We start from the raw sequence: 26,487 nt of genomic DNA, 5'->3' as shown, positions 1-26,487 counted from the left end.
TGAGACAGTCGGACAATAGGAAACAGGTAAATCATTATTTGGGAATGTTGGACTGATAATAATTGTCGGATCAGGAATAGGAGGTTGAAAGGTGAAAGAGGTTGAAGTTTGATGGGAATCAACCGTTGTTGCTAGTGGGGGAAGTACTGGTAAATTTAGTTTTGGTGTAGGTCGAATGGTTTCTCTACTCTGGGACATCTCCTTCATCAATTTCATCAACTCTGAGACTTGGTCTCTCAATTTTGAAACTTGTCCTTGTAGGTTATGCACTTGTTCCTGGTCTTCCATTATCTTCTTCATTCGAGACCTTATTAAGTACACTCTTTTTGGTTGAACTGCTTGCTCGATCGGGTTTTCTTTGTTTGGAGCAATGTTGATTTCCTGTGGAAATTAGGTCAGCAAAATAAATTCAGGTAATTTTCAATTATATTACTAGCGTGGCAATATCTATACACCTATCAAAGTAGGAAGGTGTTTAGATCATCCTGAGATTATGATTCAAAATTACACTCATGTTATTTAAGAAAAATTTTGAAATATAAACAGAGTAAGTCCCTTTTGTCCTAAAATAGGGTAACCATGACACTGGGTGGGTACTATCTAATCGAATGGTCCTACCTTCAAGGATGGCTTATCATAGGCTCCGACTAATGTGACGGTTTAGCTTAAGGTCTAATTTTCTAAAGCCACAGGTTCCCAAATCGTCCCTACTGTAAACAGTAGAGCCTCACTTCATCATCATGATAATGACGAGAAAAATCCACAGTTATCATGATAGATGAAATAAGTTCCAATCTAAGCAGAAGCCTTCATGGATACTAACAGGGTAAAACCCACGGGTACCGCTACATGACTCCCTCCTATTTCCTAAAAGAGTAAGAAAGCTCGGGAATAGGGCTGGAGTGTGTGAAGGGACATATTTACCTCTTCCCTGTATGGGAGAGTTTTAGACGAAGATTGCTATAATAAATAAGATAATCAAAATAAGCAAAATGGTTAGAAAGAATAAAAATAATTAATATATCAAGACTTTTCAAGTTTTGTAAGTTAAGCCCCCTAATTACGATTTTAATTTACAAAAGCACAAAATTAAATCTGCTTTTGGACCCCTAAACCAGGGTTAAGGTGAAAAAAAAAAAAAAAACTTCCCCAGTGGAGTCGCTAAGCTGTCGCAAGGGTTTTGCGGTCGCCGGACGAATTCTCACCAAAGTGGGAAAAGTGAGGAGTCGCCACTTTAATTTTGAGGAAAATTAAAGGAAACCATTTGTCAAGATTAAAAAAAAAAACACTTTAAAAATAGAGATTCTAGGTTCGGGGTCCGTATACGGGTGGGGAAGGTATTAGGCACCCCACCTTGTCCCTCAGCGAGGGTAAGCAGATTTAATGTTGTGCTCTTTATAAATTAAAATTGATAATTAGGGGGTTGGAATGATGATGTTAATCCTTTGGATGGATAAAAGGAATATTTGATATTTCACTATTTTGGGTTGCCCAAGAACGTGAGTACATGAGATGACCCTTAGTGAGTAGGTGTTGTGTAATGGATTTTTGTTGGGGTTGATATGAATGTTGAAGTCATGATATTTTAGTTTAGATTTAAGCTAAGAGAATTCGGGTAAGAACTCTCTCCCGATCTCTTAATATATTCTGTTAAAATTTAAGCGGAAGATTTCAGGTAAGAACTCTCCCCCGTTCTCCACAAATTTTATTAAGATTTTAACCAAGAATTCGAGTAAGAACTCTCCCCCGATCTCTTAGAGTTAAGAATTTAAGTTGAGAACTCAGGTAAGAACTCTCCCCCGATCTTGAGAACTCGGGTAAGAACTCTCGCTCGAGCTCTTAGTGTTAAGAATTTAAGTTGAGAACTCGGGTAAGAACTCTCTCCCGATCTCTTAGTGTTAAGAATTTAAGTTGAGAACTCTGGTAAGAACTCTCTCTCGATCTCTTAGTGTTAAGAATTTAAGTTGAGAAATCGGGTAAGAACTCTCCCTCGATCTCTTAGTGTTAAGAATTTAAATTGAGAACTCGGGTAAGAACTCTCCCCCGATCTCTTAATGTGTTACATTAAAAATTAGACTGAGTTCGGGTAAAAACTCTCCCCCGATATCTTAATGTGTTTATTAGAATGGCGTTTTATAAGAACTTTGAACTAAGGATTCTGGTAAAGGGTCCTTCTTGACCCCTTTTTACATGGGAATGAAGTACCGAAGGCGCAAGAAACCCGTGTAAAGCTTTTCCTAGCCTACGGGACCTTATAACTAGATGACGAAAGACCGAACTCCTTGCCGATCTTCCGCATGATCGCTTTATCAGAACGCTTTGATTTGCGACATCCGATCTCTTTTTAGTTGCTCACCCGGGACCCAAACTTATCTTAATTCTCGATCTATTGTCTTATCGACTGGGTTCGTTCTAAGGCCCGATCTCAACTTATTTATTTAACATAATCTTGTTCCCAACCTATCCGACCTTTGTTACATCTATCTTCCTTTATCATTTTTTCATTTATTCAGACCAAAAACTCTCATGTTAAAGTACCCCTGCCTATATTCTTTAGAGTATTTACAAGTTGCCTATGACTTGAATGTCTACTCTCGAAGGGAATGAAAGCTAAGTGATGATAAATGGAATTTGAGAATGAATAGAAAAAAAAGCCATAGGAAATAACTTCGAGCCTAGATAACCTATTCTGAGACTTAATGTGATTGAATATAAAAGAGACTTTAAAAGAAAACTGGAGAAAACAAACCAAGGGTATTCAATAAAATGACAGTTTAGACGCTTACCTGTGAAAGTTGAGGAGACAGGTGAGCTGACTCTGGTATCCCCAAATCTTGCCAAGGTGAAAGCTGATGGCCGAAGAACTTGAGCTTACCCGACGTAATGAGAACAGATCGGGACGAAGTTGAGCTCAGAAAGTATTTGTCACGACCCAACCTATGGGCCGGACCGGCACTAGGACCTGGGCCAGCCTAAAGCCCCCGAGGCCCGTAGTAAGCCTAACTGTTCATTTACCCAACTCTAAGGCCCATTTGGGCCCAATTTTAAGAAACCAACCGGACAGAGTCCGGCCATAAAATGGACCTACCAACGGGGAGTTTTTGACTCACCCGACCTGTAAACACAGTCAATACTCAATTGGGGAGCTCAGCTCCCTCATCCAATCCATCAAACATGCATAGAATATTAAGTTTACAGGTCCAAAATAATAATTTAGTTTACAGGCCCAACTCAAATAAACATTCTAACACATGCGGAAATTCTAAGATTTAACAAGATTATACAAGCATTAATAATCGACCTGCGAGGAAGAAAGCAGGTTAACCTCAAAAATATCCTCCTGTGGCCTAGAAAAATATTGAACAGGAGTGAGCGTTCGACTCAGAGAGTAAAATATCAATTTTAACCATAATCTCTATAACTATCTAGAACTAATGCAACCTGTGGAGTGAAATGTAACAGCAACAATATTTTCACATCATAACAGCAAAAGGTAATTTGGAGCACTCACACACCCTATAATATCAATCATAATATATGGGAGCTGATCCCTATCTGACTCTCTTAAATCCAACTTTGGTGCCGTGAAGAACTCAGCTCAGACTTCCACTTAATAACCAAATCGGGGTCCCAGCGAAGAACTCAAGCCGTGTCTACCCTGAAGGACCGGGTCCCAGCGAAGATCTCAAGCCGTGTCTACCCGTCCTATCCATAGTCCACACCACATCACACGCACGCCAATGCACGCACACTGCTCCAAATTACCACAACAACATCCATGGCACGCTAATAGTTATGAATGCAACATAAATCGTGCCTAGAGTTTAACTACATAAATATAAACATATAAGTGATGCATGGGCATGCTTGAACATATAATAATATCGAAATTACAATTAAAATTAATATTTTACTCACAGACTTGACGGTGGTCACCGGTAGTGGGAGAAGGAAGAAAAAGGTCGGCTCACACAGCGGTTTATTACAATCATTTAATAAATTTGACTCAATACAAACAAAAAAAAGACCAAATACGTCCTAAGTCGTGCCGAAAATCCGGTAGAGTCTCCCCTATACCTAGGACCTACCCAACCTGCAAAAGGGCTCAAAACACACTTCTATATTCACAATCCATATGTCCACAACTCAATCACATCACACAGCCCCTCCTGGGCCCATCAAATCAATCATCCATCACAATATGTAAAATTTTAATTTAGTCCTTATAATTGACCATTTTTGCAAAAACTGCTCAAATAAGCTCTAAAAATTCTAAAACTTTGCCCTGCGGTCCTTAGCAATATTACTAGGCTATTGCAAAAAGAATCATAATTTTCCGAGCTACCACGAATATTTTATGGATTTTTAATCCTATTTAAGCACTAGAAAATTACGAAAAAGCAAGGTTCGGGTTTACCTTTGCCAATTCCGACTTCGGGAACGCGCTCGGGACGTCTGACAATGGAGGTATAGCCAAAACCTCGATCCAATTCGAAGACTTTTCCGGCAACGGGTCTGTCTGGCCTGAAATTCATAGACCCGGACAACTGTCGAATTTCCGCGAATTGAGGATACCTACACGAAGCCCACAACACGGGGGTTAGTACATAAATTTTTCAAAATTTTCTAAGCTCATCTAATGCTCGGAAAAACACTGCGAAGTTCTGTGGGACCCATCGAAAAACGGAGTCGGAAAATTTTGAAATTTATATCCCCGCGAAGCTCTCGACGAGTGGAGCGCTCTTGTACTCTCGGTTTTCTCGTGGAGTTCACGGTTTTCGAGAAATCTAGTCCAAAAGTCGAAATGGGCTAAAAACTTCCCGAGCAAAAATTGGACAAACCGCTTGATGGATTTCGGTGTTCTTGGTGTCTATGGAAAGCTCTTGCCGAGTAGATGATTTTAGACACAAGACCCGGTTCGATTGGTGGACGGATCGGTCGGATTTTGGCCGGGAAGTCCAAACGTCGCGCGCGCTGCGCGTCCCTTCAGAGGCCGTTTTCCGGCGTTCCAGGCGGCGGCCGGCGGTGGGAGAGGACCGAGGTGAGGCGCCGGCGAGGTGGGAAGGCAGGGGAGGCGGCGGCGCGGCGAGGGGAGGAGGGAGGAGAGAGAAAAGAGAGAGAGAAGGGAGAGAGGTCGACGCGCGCGGGGAAGGGAAGAAGAAAAAGAAAAAGGCCGGTCCGATCCGGTCCGGTTCGATTCGGCCGGTTTGATTCGAAATACAAAATTTTGAATTTTTTACTCTGCCTCGGGACCGAAAACGAGGTCCAAAAATTCTGAAAAAATTTCAGAAAACTCAAAAAAATACGTAGACTCCGAATATATTTTTAGTTTTGCCACGTGGTCTTTAAATTAATTTTTACAAATCATCAAAGTTTATATTTTCGGAAAATCAAACCCGATTTTTAAAATCCGAAAAATCTCAAAACAATTCCTAAAATTTAAATAAAATTAAAATACCAAAAATGCTCATAAAATTTAAAATTTTGGGGTGTTACATTCTTCCCCCCTTACAGAAAATTCGTCCTCGAATTTTTACACAAGGCAGAATAAAACACATGATTATACATTGAACAGATAAGGGTACTTGCTACGCATGTCCCATTCTGACTCCCAGGTGCACTCTTCCACTGACTGACTCCTCCACAAAACTTTAACCATAGGGATCTATTTGGATCTCAGCTGTCTCACGTGGTAGTCCACTATGGCTACAGGTTGCTCCTCAAACGTCAAGTTCTCTTTTAGCTCTACTACATCCGGCTGTAGTACATGAGAAGGATCGGGAATGTATTTCCTGAGCATGGAGATGTGAAATACGGGATGAACATGAGAAAGGTTGGGTGGTAGCTCCAACCGGTAGGCAACTGCTCCAACTCTATCAGTAACCTCAAAAGGTCCGATATACCGAGGTGCCAACTTGCCCTTCTTTCCAAATCTCATGACTCCCTTCATTGGAGAAACCTTCAGGAATACATAGTCGCCCACTGCAAACTCCACATCCCTCAAATGGGTGCATAACTCTTACATCTCTTGAAAATTTTGATCGTTCCACGATTAAAGGAACTACCTCAAGTGTCTGCACTAGGTCTACATCATGCACCTTCGCTTCCCCATTTCTGTCCAACACGGAGAGACCTACACTTTCTTCCATATAGCGCCTCATAGGGTGCCATCCCTATCTTTGGAGTGATAATCGTTGTTGTAGGCAAACTCCACCAAAGCTATTGCTCATCCCATTGACCTCCAAAATCCAAGACACTCATGCGAAGCATGTCTTCCAGTGTTTGGATTGTCCTTTCGGACTTCCGTGCATGCGAGGGTGGAAAGCGTCTTGAAGTTCAGCTGCGTGCCAAGTGCCTCTGCAACTTTCTCCAAAACCGAGAAGTGAGCGGGGCCCTCTCGGATATTATGGGCGGAACTCTATGCAATCGACTATTTCTCGAATGTAGAGCGGGCATCTTGTGCCCAGAATATGTAGTCTTCACGGGTAAGTGGTGATTTGGTCAAGTGGTCTACAATTACCCATATCGAATCACATCCTCGCGTGGTACGAGGTAACCCAGTCACAAAATCCATAGTGATCATTTCCCACTTCCATTCTGGGATAGGGAGCTCCTGCAGCTTCCCTGACGGTCTCTGGTGTTCAAACTTCACCTTCTGACAAGTCAAGCACTTAGACACAAAGTCTGCTATGTCTCTCTTCATGCCATTCCACCAATAGCTATCTTTCACATCATGGTACATCTTGGTGGAACCTGGGTGGACACTGTATAGTGTATAGTGTGCCTCTTGCATGATTTCATTCCTGAGATTGTCCACATCGGGCACACATATCCTAGAACCTTGCACTAGGGCGCCATCATTGGCAAATCCAAACTCACCACCTTCACCTTGCTGTACTCTTTCTATGATCTTCATCAATTGTTGGTCTCTGTGCTGGGAAACTCTGACTCTGTCTCTCAAGTCTAGCCTCACTGAAAAGTGAACCAACAATACCCCCTCATCTGACAGATCTAGGATTAAACCTTGATCCATCAACTCATGTACTTCTTGAATCAACGGTCTCTTCTCTGCTGAAATGTGCTCCAAACTACCAGAAGATTTTCTGCTCAAAGCATCTGCTACAACATTGGCCTTCCCATGGTGGTACTGGATGGTGCAATCATAGTCTTTCAGAAGCTCCCTCCATCTTCTCTGTCTCAAGTTTAAGTCCCTCTGTTGGAAGATGTACTTCAAACTCTTGTGGTCGGTGTATATCTCGCACACTTCACCATACAGGTAGTGTCTCCAGATTTTTAGTGCAAAGACTACAGTCGCCATTTCCAAATCATGGGTGGGGTAGTTCTGCTCATGCCTCTTCAGCTGCCTTGAAGCATAAGCCACTACCTTTCCATTCTGCATCAAAACACACCCTAGGCCAACTCTGGAGGCATCACAATACACGGTGTATCCTTCACTACTCACAGGTAGTGTTAACACAGGGGCAGTGGTTAGACACTCCTTAAGCTTCTGGAAACTCTCCTCACAGTCATCTATCCAAATGAATGTAACATTCTTCCTAGTCAACTTAGTTAGGGGAGCCGCTATCCTGGAGAAATCTTGCACAAAACGCCTATAGTAGCCAGCTAAACCCAGAAAACTTCGCACCTCAGTGACTGTTGTAGGCCTAAGCCAATCAGTTATAGCTTCAATTTTCTTGGGATCCACTTGAATACCGTCACTAGAATCCACATGTCCCAAGAATGAGATGCTTTCTAGCCAAAATTCACATTTTGAAAATTTGGCATATAGCTGGTGCTCCCTCAAAGTCTGCAACACCATCCTCAAGTGCCACACGTGTTCTTCCTCGGTCCGAGAGTATACCAGAATGTCATCAATGAATACGATGACAAAACGGTCCAAAAATGGCTTGAACACCCTGTTCATCAAGTCCATGAAGGCTGCTGGTGCATTAGTGAGTCCAAAAGACATCACCAAGAACTCATAATGACCATATCTTGTCCTGAATGCCGTTTTGGACACGTCCTCATTCCTGATTCTCAACTGATGGTAGCCTGATCGCAGGTCTATCTTGGAAAAGAATCTAGCCCCTTGGAGCTGATCAAACAGATCATCGATCCGAGGAAGTGGATACTTGTTCTTCACAGTCACCTTGTTCAGCTGTCTGTAGTCAATACACAACCTCAATGACCCATCCTTCTTTCTCATGAATAGAACAAGAGCACCCCAGGGTGAAGTGCTCGGACGTATGAAACCCTTGTCCAAAAGCTCCTGTAGTTGCTCCTTCAGCTCTTTCAATTCTGCTGATGCCATCCTATAAGGTGGCATTGAAATGGGGTTTGTACCCGGCACAACATCAATGCAAAACTCTATTTCCCTTCCTGGTGGCAACCCTGGAAGCTCCTCTGGAAAGACATCCATAAATTCTCTGACAACAGGAACATTTTCCATGTTGACACCTTCTACAGATGTATCTCTCACCAATGCCAAATACCCTTGACATCCACGCCTCAACATTTTTCTAGCACTAATTGCTGACACCAAGTTATATGGAGCCACGCTTCTATCACCATCAAAGCTAAACTCTTCCACACTAGGTATGTGGAAATACACCTTTTTGTTCCTGCAGTCTAAGGTGGCATAATGAGTTGCCAACCAATCCATCCCCAAAATTACATCAAAATCCATTACTGGTAGAGGAACCAAGTCTGCTGGGAGGATCTTTCCATCCACTACTACTGGGCTACCCGGAAAAACCATATCTACTTCTATGTTGTCACTAAGTGGGGTAGCTACCGACAAAGGACATCCTAAAGTGGTAGGGTTTCTACCCAATCTCATGGCAAACACGGGGGAGAAAAATGAGTGCGTAGCACCCGGATCTATCAAAACACGAGCCTCATAGGAACAGACCAGAAGAATACCTGCCACAACTGCATTTGAAGCCTGAGCATCCTGGTGGGTCAGGGTGAAAACCCGAGGTTGACCCCTACCCTGAGTGGCGTAACCACGATCGACTTCTACCTCCTGATCTGCCTCCAAATCCACGTCCCCCTTGTCCTCGGCCCTGTTGGCCACTGAACTGACTGCCTGCCATGTTGGAAGCACCCGGATACAATTGGCGAGGAACATTTGCAACAGAACCCTATGACCCCATCTGTGGCTCACTGAAAACGGGGCATTCCCTAGCAAAGTGACCTGGTTGCCCACACCTGAAGCATACTCCTGAACCCATCAAACAAGGTCCTGAATGTCCTCTTCCACACTGTGCACAAGGTGCCAAGGAGGATCCTGAACCAGACCCAGAACTGCTGTACCTCGAACTATGACCACTGCTGGATCCGTACCCTGGTCTGAACCCTCGGGATTTGTGTCTGAAACCACTTCTCTTATTCCTGCTTCTTTCTCTGTAATTAGTCTGGCCACCACTATCCGGAGTACCCATGTGGGGAACACCTGAAGAACCCTCTGTTTTGTTTTTCTTTGCTCTTCCGCTGTCATTCACAGCATAGCTAATCTCTATCTGTCTGGCTCGATCAACTACCACGTCAAAAAACTGATCAGACATCATGGCCAGGTTTGCATACCTCCTATCAAGCCCCTTTAGGAACCTCTTCACTTTTATAGTTTCTGTAGCAACTGCTGTAGGGGCATATCTGCTCAATTCCAGAAATTCTGTAGCATATTCATCTACAGACTTGCCATTCTATCTTAAGGCCTCAAAGGCCCACTGTTTCTGATCTCTGAAGCTTTCTGGCACAAACCGATTGATGAAAAGTTTCACAAACTGAGCCCATGACAAACCCTCCATCCGAGGTAACACGTAGTCATTCATCCATTGTCTAGGCATAGGCCCCATGACATGCTGCATACACTCTATCAGTCTTCTATCACCAATCAGACATTTCTGCACATGCAGGAATCCAAAAACTGATATGCATCGTCTGACACATCATAAGTACCAGGCACCAACTTCTTGAAATTAATTATCTGTTTATAAGGTTCCCCTCTTGGTGCGGTGGACTGCTGCTGCTGTGGAGGGTGGACCATATACTGCGCCATCATGTCGATGGTTCTCTGCAACCCAGCTAGAGTAGCTGCCATGGGGTCCATGGTACCCTGTGCCATGAAAGATCGATCTGACCGTGGCGGTGCTCTTCTACTTGAGCGACTCTAGGCCTCCTACCCCGCCTCCTGGCGGCGCCTCATCTGCCGACACCTCGTCAGCACATGCAGTTCTCGTGCGGGCAGCTCTCTTGCTTCTATGCATTTTCACGAAATTCAGCAAGATTAGCCCACAAAATTCAAAGCGCACATTACATGACTCTATAGACTCATATTTACACACAATATATGAAGCAGAAACTAGAAGCAAAGACGACAATGCAAGACGAATGTGGACCCTATTTTTCCGCATGTGACTCCTAGTAGACTCTTCCCAACACTTTAGACAAACATTCCCTAAGAATCTGGAGCCTAAGCTCTAATACCACATTTGTCACGACCCAACCTATGGGCTGGACCGGCACTAGGACCTGGGCCAGCCTAAAGCCCCCGAGGCCCGTAGTAAGCCTAACTGTTCATTTACCCAACTCTAAGGCCCATTTGGGCCCAATTTCAAGAAACCAACTGGACAGAGTCCGGCCATAAAATGGACCTACCAACGGAGAGTTTTTGACTCACCTGACCTGTAAACACAGTCAATACTCAATTGGGGAGCTCAGCTCACCCTCCACATACTCATCAATATAAAAATAAATGGGAGCACAGCTCCCTCATCCAATCCATCAAACATGCATAGAATATTAAGTTTACAGGTCCAAAATAATAATTTAGTTTACAGGCCCAACTCAAATAAACATTCTAACACATGCGAAAATTCTAAGATTTAACAAGATTATACAAACATTAATAATCGACCTGCGAGGAAGAAAGCAGGTTAACCTCAAAAATATCCTCCTGTGGCCTGAAAAAATATTTAACAGGAGTGAGCGTTCGACTCAGAGAGTAAAATATCAATTTTAACCATAATCTCTATAACTATCTAGAACTAATGCAACATGTGGAGTGAAATGCAACAGCAACAATATTTTCACATCATAACAGCAAAAGGTAATTTGGAGCACTCACACACCCTGTAATATCAATAATAATATATGGGAGTTGATCCCCTATACAGCTCTCTTAAATCCAACCTGGTGCCAGCGAAGAACTCAGCTCGGACTTCCACTTAATAACCAAATCGGGGTCCCAGTGAAGAACTCAAGCCGTGTCTACCCTGAAGGACCGGGTCCCAGCGAAGATCTCAAGCCGTGCCTACCCGTCCTATCCATAGTCCACACCACATCACACGCACGCCAACGCACGCACACTGCTCCAAATTACCACAACAACATCCATGGCACGCTAACAGTTATGAATGCAACATAAATCGTGCCTAGAGTTTAACTACATAAATATATGCATATAAGTGATGCATGGGCATGCTTGAACATATAATAATATCGAAATTACAATTAAAATTAATATTTTACTCACAGACTTGACGGTGGTCACTGAGGCGGCTGGGCGGAGGAAGAAGGCTGTCCCGGCTCACCTGACAATTTTATTATAATCATTTAATAAATTTGACTCAATACAAACAAAAAAAGACCAAATACGTCGTAAGTCGTGCCGAAAATCCGGCAGAGTCTCCCCTATACCTAGGACCTACCCAACCTGGAAAAGGGCTCAAAACACACTTCTATATTCACAATCCATATGTCCACAACTCAATCACATCACACAGCCCCTCCTGGGCCCATCAAATCAATCATCCATCACAATATGTAAAATTTCAATTTAGTCCTTATAATTGGCCATTTTTGCAAAAACTGCCCAAATAAGCTCTAAAAATTCTAAAACTTTGCCCCGCGGTCCTTAGCAATATTACTAGGCTATTGCAAAAAGAATCATAATTTTTCAAGCTACCACCAATATTTTATGGATTTTTAATCCTATTTAGGCACTAGAAAATTATGAAAAAGCAAGGTTCGGGTTTATCTTTGCCGATTCTGACTTCGGGAATGCGCTCGGGACGTCTGACAATGGGGGGATAGCCAAAACCTCGATCCAATTCGGAGACTTTTCCGGCAACGGGTCTGTCTGGCCGGAAATTCACAGACCCGGACAACTGTCGAATTTCTGCGAATTGAGGATATCTACACGAAGCCCACAACACGGGGGTTAGTACATAAATTTTTCAGAATTTTCTAAGCTCATTTAATGCTCGGAAAAACACTGCGAAGTTCCGTGGGGCCCATCGAAAAACGGCGTCGGAAAATTTTGAAATTTATATCCCCGCGAAGCTCTCGACGAGTGGAGCGCTCTGGTACTCTCGGTTTTCTCGTGGGGTTCACGGTTTTCGAGAAATCTAGCCCAAAAGTTGAAATGGGCTAAAAACTTCCCGAGCAAAAATTGGACAAACCGCTCGATGGATTTCGGTGTTCTTGGTGTCTATGGAAAGCTCTGGCCGAGTAAATGATTTTAGACACAAGACCCGGTCCGATTGGTGGCCGGATCGGCCGAATTTTGGCCGGGAATTCCAAACATCGCGCGCGCTGCGCGTCCCTTCAGAGGCCGTTTTCCGGCATTCCAGGCGGTGGCCGGCCGTGGGGGAGGACCGAGGTGAGGCGCCGGCGAGGTGGGAAGGCAGGGGAGGCGGCTGCGCGGCGAGGGGAGGAGGGAGGAGAGAGAAAAGAGAGAGAGAAGGGAGAGAGGTCGACGCGTGCGGGGAAGGAAAGAAGAAAAAGAAAAAGGCAGATCCGATTCGACCGGTCCGATCCGGTCCAGTTTGATTCGGTCAGTTCGATTCGAAATACAAAATTTTGAATTTTTTACTCTGCCTCGGGGCCGAAAACGGGGTCCAAAAATTCCGAAAAAATTTCAGAAAACTCAGAAAAATACGTAGACTCCAAATATATTTTTAGTTTTGCCACGTGGTCTTTAAATTAATTTTTAAAAATCATCAAAGTTTATATTTTCGGAAAATCGAACCCGATTTTTAAAATTCAAAAAATCTCAAAAAAATTCCTAAAATTTAAATAAAATTAAAATACCAAAAATGCTCATAAAATTTAAAATTTTGGGGTGTTACAGTAATGCACAGATACTAGGGCAGTGGGAATGAGGTGGAGTGAAGATGGTTTCATAGGGCAAAGCACAGGTACTAAAAATGAAAATCTCAGGATTTAGAGCTCCTTTTGATGAAACACTCTAGAAAACTAGTTTATAAACTTTCTCAATGCTTTGAAAGCTCAGAATGATAAGTAACCAGACTGAATCAAAGTTCAGAGTCTTTCCACGATAATCACCACCTTCTCCTCCCTCTACAGTATTGCATGCAGGTATTTATAGGGAATAGGTGTCCAAAATAAAGGGTCAGGATCTTATTAGGGGGAGACGGATGGCTTAGATTCAAAAGGATATAATCTGATGCCTGAGAATTAAAGAGAATCAAAATAGAGGGTCGGGATTTCGTTCAGAATATCTGTCCTTTCTCCCCTCAATCCAACGGTCAAGGGTCTCGCCTTACTAAATGGATCCAAAGGCTGGGAATAAAAAGTGTCGAATCTGTCATCTACTTTTGATTCGAGGGCTCTAGATCCATCCTTACAATTATAATCAACGGTGTAGATCGGGATGTACAGGGCTGCTTCAACCGTTTTGGCGTATGACAACTAGGAGGGTGTCCTTTCAAATGAGATGTGTGGTGAGGATCTGATCATGCCTGCAACGCTTTAACTAACTCAGATCTGACGATGAAGAGAGTTAATTGAAAGTTCTGACCGGAAGTTATTTAACCCCTCTACGCTCTCCAATCTCTATAGGTCATATCCTATTTCTTCCGATCTTCCCATTATGACCATCCCCTTTTAGGGTCATTATTCTGATCTCTATCTCTTGCATCGGGTCCTCTCTTATTTCCTGATCTCTCTCATTCCTGATCTTTCCTCTCTATCTAACTTGCATTGGTCAAAGTAATAAATTCTTCAGTTACCGATGCGTTCGCTTCAGGTTCTGTATGCAATAAATGCTAAGGCCCTATATATATGCAGCAATAGGAAATCACCTTGACACTTTGCTTTTCCTTTTTCAGTTTATTTTCAATGCACCACTTCCCCAATTCTAGCTTTTCCGCTGATAATTCTAATTATGATGGCCATTTTGATCTTTTTTCTACTATTTCCTTCGCCCCTCACCTGAAAATTTATGACCACGGCGATTGGAGAGCTATGAGAACGTCATCTAATGACAGTGAGGGGACGGGACCAATTTGACGATCAAGATAAAAAGTGACGGCCGTGCCGATCTCGAATCGGTCTATCGGCACAATCGGTAGATCGATCTCGGACAAGAGGACTGCTAATTTCAATCTTGATGTCAGTGACTACCTCTTGAAGTTCATTTGGCTTCCAACCATATCGGGCGTCCCGACTGTAGCTCGATTATTGTCAATGACATCGGCGATGACTCCGCTCAATATCATGAGAGTCATAGTCACCCTATCTGAGCTGCACATCTGTCCAATATATGTGGCTGGCTTTCTGATCAAACACATCTTTTGATTTAGCCATAAGACTAGTCTTTGACATAGGCCAGCATTCTGGGCTTCGGAGTAGTCTTAAGCTAGGTAGAATGTAGTGCTGATTTTGAGAGATCGCCCAAATGATGTAATAAAATCTTTTGAGATTGTCCAAATGATGTAATTGAGATCGCCCAACTGATGTAATTGGATCTTTTGAGATCGCTCAACTGATATAATCAAATCTTTTGAGATCGCCCAAACGATGTAATCTAATCTTTTGGAAATAAAATGAAATTTTTACTTTGAATGTTTTTGTTTTGTTATTGCATTGTTTTTTTTTCCGATCTATGATAAGTGTACTCAATCTAATCCCTAGATGAATCGCCATTTGCCGATCCATGGGTTTGGAAGTTTGCTCAATCCGATGACCTTAGTTGACCGATCTCACTTATCCGATTTTTTTACTATGTTTCTGGAACCTTTTTGTGACATGTCAAGGAGGCGGCCCGGTTCTGCTAACCGATGCGTCACTTCGGATTTCGTGAGCATTTAATGCTCAAACAAGTATAAATAGGGGAAAGGTGAGTCATTTGTTTCCTTATGTCATTTTTAGACCTTCCCATAGTGATTTCAACACTTCCTCTCACTTTCTAAAGTTTTCAGGCACCGATTTATACTCCGGTAAGGGTTTTGATCTCTTCTCGGTTAATTTTCCTTTTTGTTTTCTGAAAATGAGTGGTACCGATGGTCAGAGAGCTGCTAGTCCTCCCTCCATTCATATCTCATGGACATCGGATGAAGTTGAGGTGGTCAGGCCGAGCGGGCGATCCGAACCTTCTACAACCTCTGTCTCAGCCTATGGTTGAGCGACCCAATCAAAACAAGCATCTTCTTGAGGGAAAGAAAACTTACCCGTGGATGAGTTGCCATCGGTCCTCAAGGAAACCGATCTGCAGTCCATTAGTCAAGAGTACAACCTTCGAACTGACTCCTTCGAGCTTATTAGATGTCATGGCGATCTCCGAGCTGATCATTTCTTTGAAGAAAACGACATGATCATGGTATATGAAGAACAATTGAAGGCCGGGCTTCGGTTCCCCTTGGACAAATTCTTTAGAGCCGTTCTGAAGTTCCATCAAGCATGCATAGCCCAAGTGCACCCGAACTCTTGGCAGATTCTGGTGGCTTTCAGAGGCTTATGCCGAGCTAAAAAGCTCGAGCCTATAGTAAAGGTTTTCGCTGAGTTGCATAGGTTCACTCAACGAAAAGATGATGAGTATTGGTTTTTCCAAGCCAAACCGCATAGTGGGCTTTTTACCGATCTCCCTATTTCGTTGAAGAAATGGAAGAACTGGTTCTTCATATTGAGGAGTAAGATTCCGAATGGCTTCGAGGGTATCCCACGCAATTGGCAGTACCTGGTCCCTTTAGTTCCAAAGAAGATTGTCCTAATTAGAGATAAGGACGTCATGGTAAAGGAATTGAAGGATCAGGCGGCTACTCACAAGTATTCATGTCTAGATGCAATTATGGCCGAACTGAAATGGTGGCTAATGCAGATGATCGCACCTGAGGATTATGAGCTGCAGCTCTTTGACCTCAGATCCGGGATCGGTATAACCTAAATCTTTAGCCTCCTAACTTAGGTGATCTCACTAACTTATTTTCTATGCAGGTATGGCTGGTGGCTAGGGCGTGAAGGAGAGTCGTAAGTGAAAAAGGGAGGTCGACTGGAAAGTACGAGAAATGAAGATTGCTCTTGTATTGTAGATGCCAGGGCGAGACTCGGTAGAAGTGCCAAGCTCTTCATCCCGACCTTCAGGACAGCCGACCCCAGACATAGAGATTGCTCCTTCCCCTCCTCAATAAGATGAACCGTCGCCTCCATCAGTTTCTTTAAGTGTGAAAGGAGGGTCTTCCCAATCCACTGTGAGGACCCTCTCCCGTGGTGCCCAGGTCCTCATTCACTCACTAAAGAAGAATCGCTCAGTTCAGGTGAATCCTGTCCTGGCTAAGGTTTTGGGTGCCACCATCTACTTCCAGGACAACCGGAATAGGCTAACTCCGGATAGCATTGACGACCTCCTAGCTCAGACGATGAGCTTGAGCATAGAGAGCCTTGTGAATCATCATATAATCAGAGAAAAGTGTCATATCTTAAGACAAGAAATTCTGAAGGCGGTCCAGGATGCTACTTTCGCCAAAACCCAACTTTTGTCTACTCAGGACTACATCATCGAGATTGAGGGTCGGACGAAATCTTATGAGGATAGGATAACCGTACTGGAGTGGGAACTCGAAAAAGCTCAGGCTCGCCGAACTGCCAATGTCACTCACCTTACCGAGGAGATCAAAGTGAAAGAAGAAGAGGCCGTGACGAGGGAAGCTGGTGCTTATGTGAATGCTCATGGTGATCTTCTGGCCAAGCTTATAAGGCGCTATCCTGAGGAAGACTTCTCCTGGATGGTGGATCTTGTCCCTAGAGGTGAAGAGGAGAGCGAGGAGGAGCCTGAGAGAGAGAAACAGGATGATAGAACTGATAATGTACCCAGAGAGCAGGTTAGGGGAGACCCTATTGCCAAATGACTTGTACATTTTTATTTTGAAATGAATTAGAGTCTTTTATGTTCAATTTCTTGAAAAGATCGAAAAGCATCCAAACCAAATTGTCTGAGTACTTAATTGAATTAAAGCTGAGAACGACTATTAATCAAATTATTTAAAGAGATTAGAAAGACATTACACGCAAACATGAGATTGGACTGATTTATGACCAAATATTGAATGGAACTTTAGAATATTAGCATTGCACTGACTTGAACTTTTAAGGTCGGAACCATTATTAGACCGGATAAAAATCTTAACTTTTTTTCAAGGAATATCTGGGGAATTCCAGCGAGAAATCCAATCACAACATTAGTCGAATGAAATTCTGCGATATTTGTACATAGAGAGATCAAAGAATTACAGTAGGCAAGACTGGATGGTCCGGAGACCCAATATTGACTCGAACTCATCTGATAAAGACCAAGAGATCAGGAAAACAATCTAACTTGAGCGTGAGATTGATTTGTTCCAGGGACGAGCTATCGGTAAGTTCAGAAAAGCTACCTGTGATCGGGACATCAGTTGAGAATGGATAGCAAAGTTTCAATTTTAAAAGATCCTTGCTTTTGAAAGTCGGCCAAAATATGGTGTCTACAATATGCATGGAAAAATAAAAGCTCTCAAAGGATAAATGATTTAAACCTATTTTTGTAGAATCTAATGGCATCCATTGACAAATTTCTATTATTATTGCACTAACTGATAACAAATACACACACGTGTATGACAGTCTATACAAGTATGTTTTATAAGAAAGAATGGAATCAATTAATGTCACATTCTTCGATAGCAATGCATCATAATAACTCATGAATGATGACACTATTAAATCTCTCAGATTGAAGATGATTGAATCAGCTCAAAGCTAATTATTATTATTATTATTATTATTATTATTATTATTATTATTATTATTATTATTATTATTATTATTATAAAAGAAAAAATTTATCAATAATTTCTTATACGATATATCTTTTAGTTACAGCAGAATTGACTTAAAAAGTCAAAATCTTTTATATTTTTTTAAATTTAATCAAATCTTCTAATTTTAATAATTTAATTTAAATTTTTATTATTATTTTCACACTTAGCAATAAACCAATTAATAGTTAAAGTGATTAGTTAATGTGGTATGTTGACTAGCTAGGCATGCTGACTATATTAAATTTTTATTTTTAAATTCATGGGACTAAAATTTTTGATAATTTTTTTTAATTTAAAATAAAAAGTCGAGATAAAATTTTAGTATAATTTTTATTTATAACTATTTCATTTTTGGTAATTTAACATTAATTACTTAGTTATCTTATGGGTCAAAAGATATAAAATTAGTTATTAGTTTAAGTTAGGTTTCAAACTAGTGGCAACTAGGAAAATAAAGCTTTAATTTCATGTCGATGATATATGGTGGTAAAATCCCTTCTTTTATGTAACCAAGTATCGTTGAAGCATTGGAGATTACATTGCTTTGAACCCAAGCAATGAAGGGAAAGGTTATGGCAGTCGAAGAAGATAGCTCGAATAATCACGGAGTCGCATGGTGGAGAGGGTTGTTGCTTGGCAAAGGAGGGTTTGCGTTTGTTTATCTCGCCTTTTTGAAGAAACTCAAATCAAGAAGAGCATTTTATCCACCACTTATAGATGTTAAATCAGCGGAGGTCTCTTCCTCAAGTTCACTTCAGAAGGAGAAAGAGGCTTTCAACCATCTTCGTAACTGTCCCTACATTCTTGAGTGTTATGGCGAAGAAACTACTATGAGTAAGGATGGAAAGATGCTTTACAATCTATTGTTGGAGTACGCTTTTGGAGGAACCCCTAGCTGATTTTATAAAGAGATCGGGTGGTTGTGGGTTGCCTGAATCGAATGTGAAGAGATACCCAAGGTCTATTCTTAAAGGTATTAATTATATCCATAGTCACGATTATGGTTATTGTGACTTGAAGCCAGACAATGTGCTGCTCGTGCCTAGTGGGGATGGTGACTTTGTGCCCAAGATTGGGGATTTTGGATTGGCCAAGAAAGTTCAGAAGACCAAGAAGAGGAAGCTTGATTGTTCTATTGCTGGGACTGCTTTCTATATGGCACTAGAGACTCTCGTTGATAATATTTAGGAATTTCCCTCTAATATTTGGGCTCTTGGGCGTATGGGATGTTTACTAGGAAATCACTTTGGGGTTCAAACCCTAATGAAACAACTGAAAAGCTTGCGAGAGGATTTCTAATATATATGAATTGCCTAAAATTCCTTCTTGGATTTCAAAGGATGGCAAGGATTTCTTGAAAGGATGTCTAGTGAAGAATCATCAGTTCAGATTCACCATTGAGATGTTATTAATTCACCTTTTTGTATCTGGAATAGATGACACAAAAAGCAGTGAATTTGTGGAGATTGTGGATTAAGGGTGCGTGGACTCATTCCTGATCTGATGATGCTAATTCTACCAGCAATGAAGTTTCATCCCTGCTCACTTGCAGGTTTCTTATTTGAAACCTAAAAAAGTGGTGCAGGTCTGGCCTGGAGAAGGTCCATCATTAATGATGTCTGATCGTCTCCAAAATGTGCCAGTTGGTTTCAAGAACAAATGTGGAATTAGTAATCATTTGGAAAAGCTACTGTGATCTTCTCCATTTATTGAAGGCTCTATTGCTTTTGATAAGGAAGCTGCTAGGCCAGGGCATTGCTGCTACATTTTACTTTTCTATGTAACCAATTCTCTACTAAAATGCTACAATTTGATATTGTTCATTATATAAATGAAATTCATTTTGGTTTATGAAATGAAAAAAAAAAAAGGCCAAATGAGTTCACTACTATGAATAAGTTTTTTTTTAACCTAAGTTTTCTTTAATTAGAAATACACATACGTTGATCTGCTCACAGAAATGCTTCATCCTCCATTAAAAATGTTAGTTATGCTCTATGTTGGTTATGCTCTATGCGGGGGAAAAACATTAGTTCTCATAAGGGATTTAAGATAAAACATGTTTAGTTACTTGTTCCATTGTAACCATTTAAAGTTTTCATCAAGAAGTCTCATTTTCAATTCCCATTAACATTCCGTATTGAATGGATCATATTATAAGAAAAAAATTTTCAGCAAATCTTGTGTGAAGCTCATTTTTAGGACAGATTATATTTAGTGCACATGCATCATCTCTCTAAATACATGGCCCCATCTTTCTAAAATTAAGGAAAATTAAATTTTTATATCAAAGTCAACACTATTTTTTACCCTAATGTATAAATAATTATCTTATTTTTAGAGAGCTTGCGCATATTCAATTCTTATAAATGAATACTGCAGCCTCATGCCAGTTGTGAAATTTAAAAAAATTCTAATAAAATTAAACAGGTTAGATCAACACATATAAACTCTACTAAGCTAATGTATAATGGGAGAGCTATCATTCTAGAGTAACCTAATCTGTTTTTCTGCATAATTGATAGAAGATCTCCTTAGGTATGTAATAAAGTTAAAGATAAACCAATTGGTAGATCTCACTATCTATTAATAGTGAAATTGTACTAATAGTGAAATGCGTTAAAAGTTTTTCTAGAGAGATGGTTACTTAGATGTCATACACATCGAGAAAAAAGTCTTTGAGAATGCTTTTAACATAGTGATGAATATTAAAGGGAAGACAAAGGATAATGCAAAAGCAAAGGAAGATATAACACATTTATGTCGTAAAAAAGAGTTAGAGAAAGATGTGCGAACAGGTAAATACCCTAAGGCTTATTATACTCTTTATAAATAGCAAAAGCAAAAATACGGCTATGTGTTGATATGTAAAAGTATAAGCTTTTGGTATGAAGAGCCATGATTATCATGTGTTTATGCAAAGATTATTGCCAATTGCATTTTGTGAGTTCCTTCCAAATACAGTTTGGCAAGCATTGACTGAGTTGAGCTTGTTCTTCAAAAATCTTACTGCTACAAATATTAAGGCGTAAGACATGGAGCGTCTAGAAGCAGAAATTTCCATAATTATTTGGAAGTTATAGCGTATATTTCCTCCTGCCTTTTTTGACTCAATGGAACATATTCCCATCCATCTACCGTATGAGGCAAAAATCGCATGACTGGTATAATATCGATGGATGTATCCTTTTAAGAGGTAATAGAGAATCGTTATTTTCTTTTTGTGTTGTAAAATTCATCATAAACTTTCCCTAGAGCTTGCATTTGAATATGGTGTTTTGTATTTTCAGATTTCTAGGACACCTGAAGAAAAATGTAAAAAACAAAGCAAAAGTAGAAGGTTCAATATGTAATGCATACTTAGTTGAAGCATCTAATTTTTGTACGCATTATTTTAAGCCTCATGTCATAACGCGGGATCAACAAGTTCCCCGTAATGATGATGGTGGAGACAATGATAAAATCGAAGGAAATTTATCAATATTCAAGTATCCTAGTCGATCGTATGGCAGAGCTAAAACAAGATGGTTAGGAGATGATGAATATAATAGGTGTGCTTCTTATTTATTTTCTTTAAGATTATTGAGATTGATCAATAATAGGTGTGCTTCTTACGAAAACAATTATATGTGGATGTGATTAATAGGATCTTTCTATTATTGCCAATTTTCCCAAGGTTAAGATACTAATTTTCCAGGACTATAGCGAAACATGAAATGAAACCAGGTGCTTGTAAATCCAACAATATTTACGTAAGTTAAGATAAATTTTCCTTTTCACGATTGCATGTACAATAGGTTTATTATAGTCATTAATTATGATGAATCCCAATATAATCAAAGTTCAAAATCTATACGTTATACATACGACAATTATAGTGAATAATTTCTTATTAGTTAGGACTCTCATTAAGAGTAACTATATTGGCATTATTGGTCGAAAAGCTAGTGCAGTCTGTTAATTATTATTTTTGGAGATTTTTAAAGTTTCGTTATTAAAGTTATTATTAAAGTTTCGTTATAGTAAAGCCTTGTCAATCATTGAAAAGTTAGTTTATTTTCGATTCAAGACACAGGTGAGCATCACTTATTTTACATGTGGGTCTTATCATACATCATTGTATAATCGATAATGAACCGATCTAGATAAGAATTTTTAATAAATAAATGTGCAGTGTAAAAAGAAATTAACCCACCATTGTGCAATCAGCCTTCTCATCTCCCTTAGCGCCATATTTGGTGATATCGAAAATCTTAATAACAGAAACATCAGTAACTTGAGAAATTTTAATAGTCACAAAAATAGAATAAAAATAAAATTTTCTTAACAAAGCTAACAAAAAATGAGAAATAGTTTTAGATACATATATAGATGTGAGATTCAAACAATACTATAATTGAAAAAAAAAATGTAAATAAATGAAAAATTATAAGAAGAATAATCAGCTTCTGCTGCTGCTAAGCTCTTTCAAGCACAGAAAAATTGAATCTTGAATTTGATGGATCCCAATAAATTCCAATAAGATCTCCTTCAACTAAATTCCTTCTCTTCACAAATTGAATCATCCAGCCTTTGATGAAAACATAACTCTTCGATGAACGCCAGTGCTTCAAAACCATATGTTGTTCGGTATTAGTATCGCAATCCCATATAGGAACTGAAGCACCATCTTTTTCAATCTGCTCAACCGTTTCACCGCTCAATAATGGCAAAATATGATTTCTGACTGATAATGATGCCACCAAAAGTCTGCACAGGTTACCAAGATCACTAACAGTGAGCTTCTTCTTAATCTTCCATGGATCAGAAAGCATCAGTATTGTCGGAACATCATGCATCGGACTCTCTTTTCTCTCATCTTCAGGGCTGGATGTTGTCTCTGCAATATTTTGAACCAATGATTTCGATTCTGAATCCGATGATTCTTTGGATACAACAGGTTCCTCTCTCGTTGCAACAAAGGCAGTAAACCAAGATTCATCAAATAGTTTTAGCTCAGTTGAAACTTCATTTGCAAGTCGAGTTGAAACAACGATAGCATTGATCTCATTATCAGGAGAAGAATTGATTTCTTTGATTCTTGGCTTGTTGATCTTGCTTGGAACCCCGCAAGAAAGGGCCAACTCAGTCGAAACTCCACTATTCTTTTCACCGTCTGAGTTATGCTGGTACTTCCGCTTCTTTTCAGATGGCTCAGCTGCAAGACATTGATCTTTCTTTGCTTCCTGAGTGGTGGAAGCATAGAAAGAACCAAAGGGTTTCAAATGCTGTTTCTCCATTCTTGAAATTGTTCTTACTTGTTTCTAATGGAACGAGAGAGGTCAGGGATTAATGCACATATATATAGAATTCAAGGAAACTTTAACATTGAAGTAATAGGATTTAAGATCCTAGTTGGAAACTGATTCCTATGCTTGGGGAGGTGAAGTTTTGTGGTTTCCTTTCCGGAGTTGGACATGAAAATTTGCTGACATTATTGGTTCTAAGAATTATAAATTAACAGGCTCTTGTTGGGCCAGTTTAGCCGGTCCTTTTTCTGACATTGACTTGGGCCCACCTTCATGCTCTATTGTATATAATTTCTTTTTTCATTTTTCATTTTGTTATGACAAAAATTATATGTCAAATTATCAAAATTAGTTTTTTAATTAGGATATATATTATATATAATCAATGATTCACCCGTGCATAATGAATAGAGTATGCTAATTAATATATATATTAAAAATATAAACATATTTATTGTGTATATAATAATTTTACTAGTAAATAATTCTCAGAAGTATTTTCTTATTCCCCCATTATTTCTTGCTCGGGTCATTTCACCATCTATAAGTTTGAAAAAGTTTGGAATTTAAAAAATTTCATTTAAATCATGGTAATTTATGACTCGTTAATTAATTTTATTGCATTTAAAATTCAATATTAGTTAATTAATTATAATTATTTTAAATATTTTATCAATCATTATTAATAGAATTGAAGTACTAAGAGTTACAAATTAAAATTCTTATAAATTAAGGATCCGTTAAGAAAAATATATTTTTAAATATATTATTTAGATAATATTAAAAAATAATTTAAAATTAAATTTAATAAATTTTAGTTATAAAACATTAAATAACAAAATTATCTTTTTCAAATTAATTTTTTCAACAGATAAAATGATTTTTTTCTATTATTGAAAAGCAGCTCTAACTCTTCAATTACAATATCAAACAGGCTCTAAAACACGAAAACATATCTACTTATGATTTTTAATATCTTTGCCATTATACATTTTGTCATATATATATATACATAAATGATCGTTTTTATAATTTGTTTAATTATTCCACCGCCATCACAGTTATGTTTTTCATTATGAAAAATTTAAGGAAATGTATCAAGAAAACTTTTATAAATAAAATATAGCAAGCTTATATAAAACGCAAGTTTTTCACAAATTATTTTTTAAATATAGTAAATTTTTAAAAAAATTATTATGTTTATTATTATAAAAAAATTCTTATAAAAACATTTATTTTTCTAATTATATGAATAATATTTGTTTTGAAATATTTCTATACACAGATAGAAAGAATTTAAAGTCCAAAATAAAATATTTATTTTCTCAAAAATAAATAATATTAACAAAAATATTGGATAAAATATTTTGGGTGAATGCAAATAATTTAGAACAATATCTAAATAATTTTAGACATTTTAAAATGATTTTTAATTTCCCTCTGATATTTGGGCCCTTGGATGCAAGGTTTTGAAGATGTTCGCTGGGAAATCACTTTGGGTTCGACTTCAAACCCTGATGAGACAACTGAAGAAGTTTCCGAAAGGATTACCGATGGATATGAATTGCCTAAAATTCCTTCTGGGATTTCAAAGGATGGCAAGTATTTCTTGGAAGGATGTTTAGTGAAGAATCAAGAGTTTAGATTCACAATTGAGATGTTATTAATTCATCCTTTTGTATCCGGAATAGATGACACAGAAAACAACGAATTTGGGGAGATTGTGGATTAAGGGTGCTTGAACTCATCTGTCACAGCAAATGAACCTTGTGATTCAAGCTGTTCTGAATAGTGGCATTCTAAATCTGAATAGGGATCTTCTTCTTGTTGTTGGTCAGATGTTGTGGAAGAGAGTAATGGTGGGGTGTTTTGAAGTTTTCCGGAATCCACAGAATCAGGAGTCCAATGAAGTTAGTACTCTAATCTGTGCTATCATTGGCAAAGATGTTCTTTGCAATTGATTCACCAGCATATGTTTCTTCACATATGGTGGAGAAATGTCCTACTATATTCACCTGTCCTACAGGTATACATTGATATCCTTTTTAACTTCAAACCAGTATTAACTCTTTCAAAATCGTTATGCGGAATTCCAAGTTAAGTAGCAATTTGATCTTTAGTGAACTATATCATTTGTTGAGCAGGACAACAACTTCAGCAGTACACAATTGGAATTGAAAAGATTTGGGCGCGTGAAGGAATTGAAGATGTGGTTTTCTTGCAACCACAAACAATATCATCCAAGTTGGTCATTGGAGCTGGGATGAGATTGCTGTCCTCTGTTAATTCTGGAAGGAAAGCAATGGTTCTGAATTGCTATATATTGTGCTCATGACTGGCCCTGTTATTTAACGTTACCACCAATATTGTTCCCCAAGAGAATTAATTACCTAGTGAATTGGAGCCTACAATGATATGATATGGAATGCAGCAAGTTGCCAAGTGACGAAGACGCTAATTCTGCTGCCTTAGAAGTTTTTATCCCTGCTCACTTGCAGGTTTCTTATTTGAGACCTAAAAAAGTGCTATCATGGGCTTGGAAGATGCAAATGCTGCTACCTATGGGCTTGGAAGAGGTCCATCATTAGTGATGTCTGATTTTATCCAAAATATGCCAGTTGGTTTCAAGAATAAACATGGAATTAGCATCTGTTTGGAAAAGCTGATGCGATCTTCTCCTGTTTATTCAAGGCTCTACAGCTTATGCCATGGAAGCTGCTAAGCCATGGACTTGCCGACTACACATTTTACATTTCTATGCAATCAATTCTCTACTAAATGGTGGTTGTAATTTAATATTGTTCATTATATAACTAAAAGTCATTTTTGGTTTATGAAATGAAAAAAAGTGGCCATATGAGTTCACTGCTATGGATACATTTTATTTTATTATTATTATTATTTTGATAAGCTAAGTTTGCTTTAATTACTAACACATGCATTGATGTGGGTATAGAAGTGCATCATCCTCCATTATGTTCTACACAGGCAAAAACATAAGATTTCATGAGGGATTCAAGACAAAACATGTTTACCTTGCGTGATCTAGTGTAACCGTTCAAAATTTTCATTAAGAAGTCTCAAATTCAATTCCCATTAAG

At 39.3% G+C, this 26,487-nt stretch overlaps 1 pseudogene; it reads left to right on the top strand.

Moving 5' to 3' along the window:
- Positions 1 to 18,655: 18,655 nt before the first annotated feature.
- LOC131180637 (mitogen-activated protein kinase kinase kinase 20-like) lies at positions 18,656 to 25,118 on the top strand (annotated as a pseudogene).
- The last annotated feature ends 1,369 nt before the right edge of the window (positions 25,119 to 26,487 follow it).

Source organism: Hevea brasiliensis, chromosome 6 (genome assembly GCF_030052815.1).
Source record: "Hevea brasiliensis isolate MT/VB/25A 57/8 chromosome 6, ASM3005281v1, whole genome shotgun sequence".
In the NCBI taxonomy this organism is placed as follows: Eukaryota; Viridiplantae; Streptophyta; class Magnoliopsida; order Malpighiales; family Euphorbiaceae; genus Hevea; species Hevea brasiliensis.
This window is presented reverse-complemented; position numbering and strand designations above follow the sequence as displayed.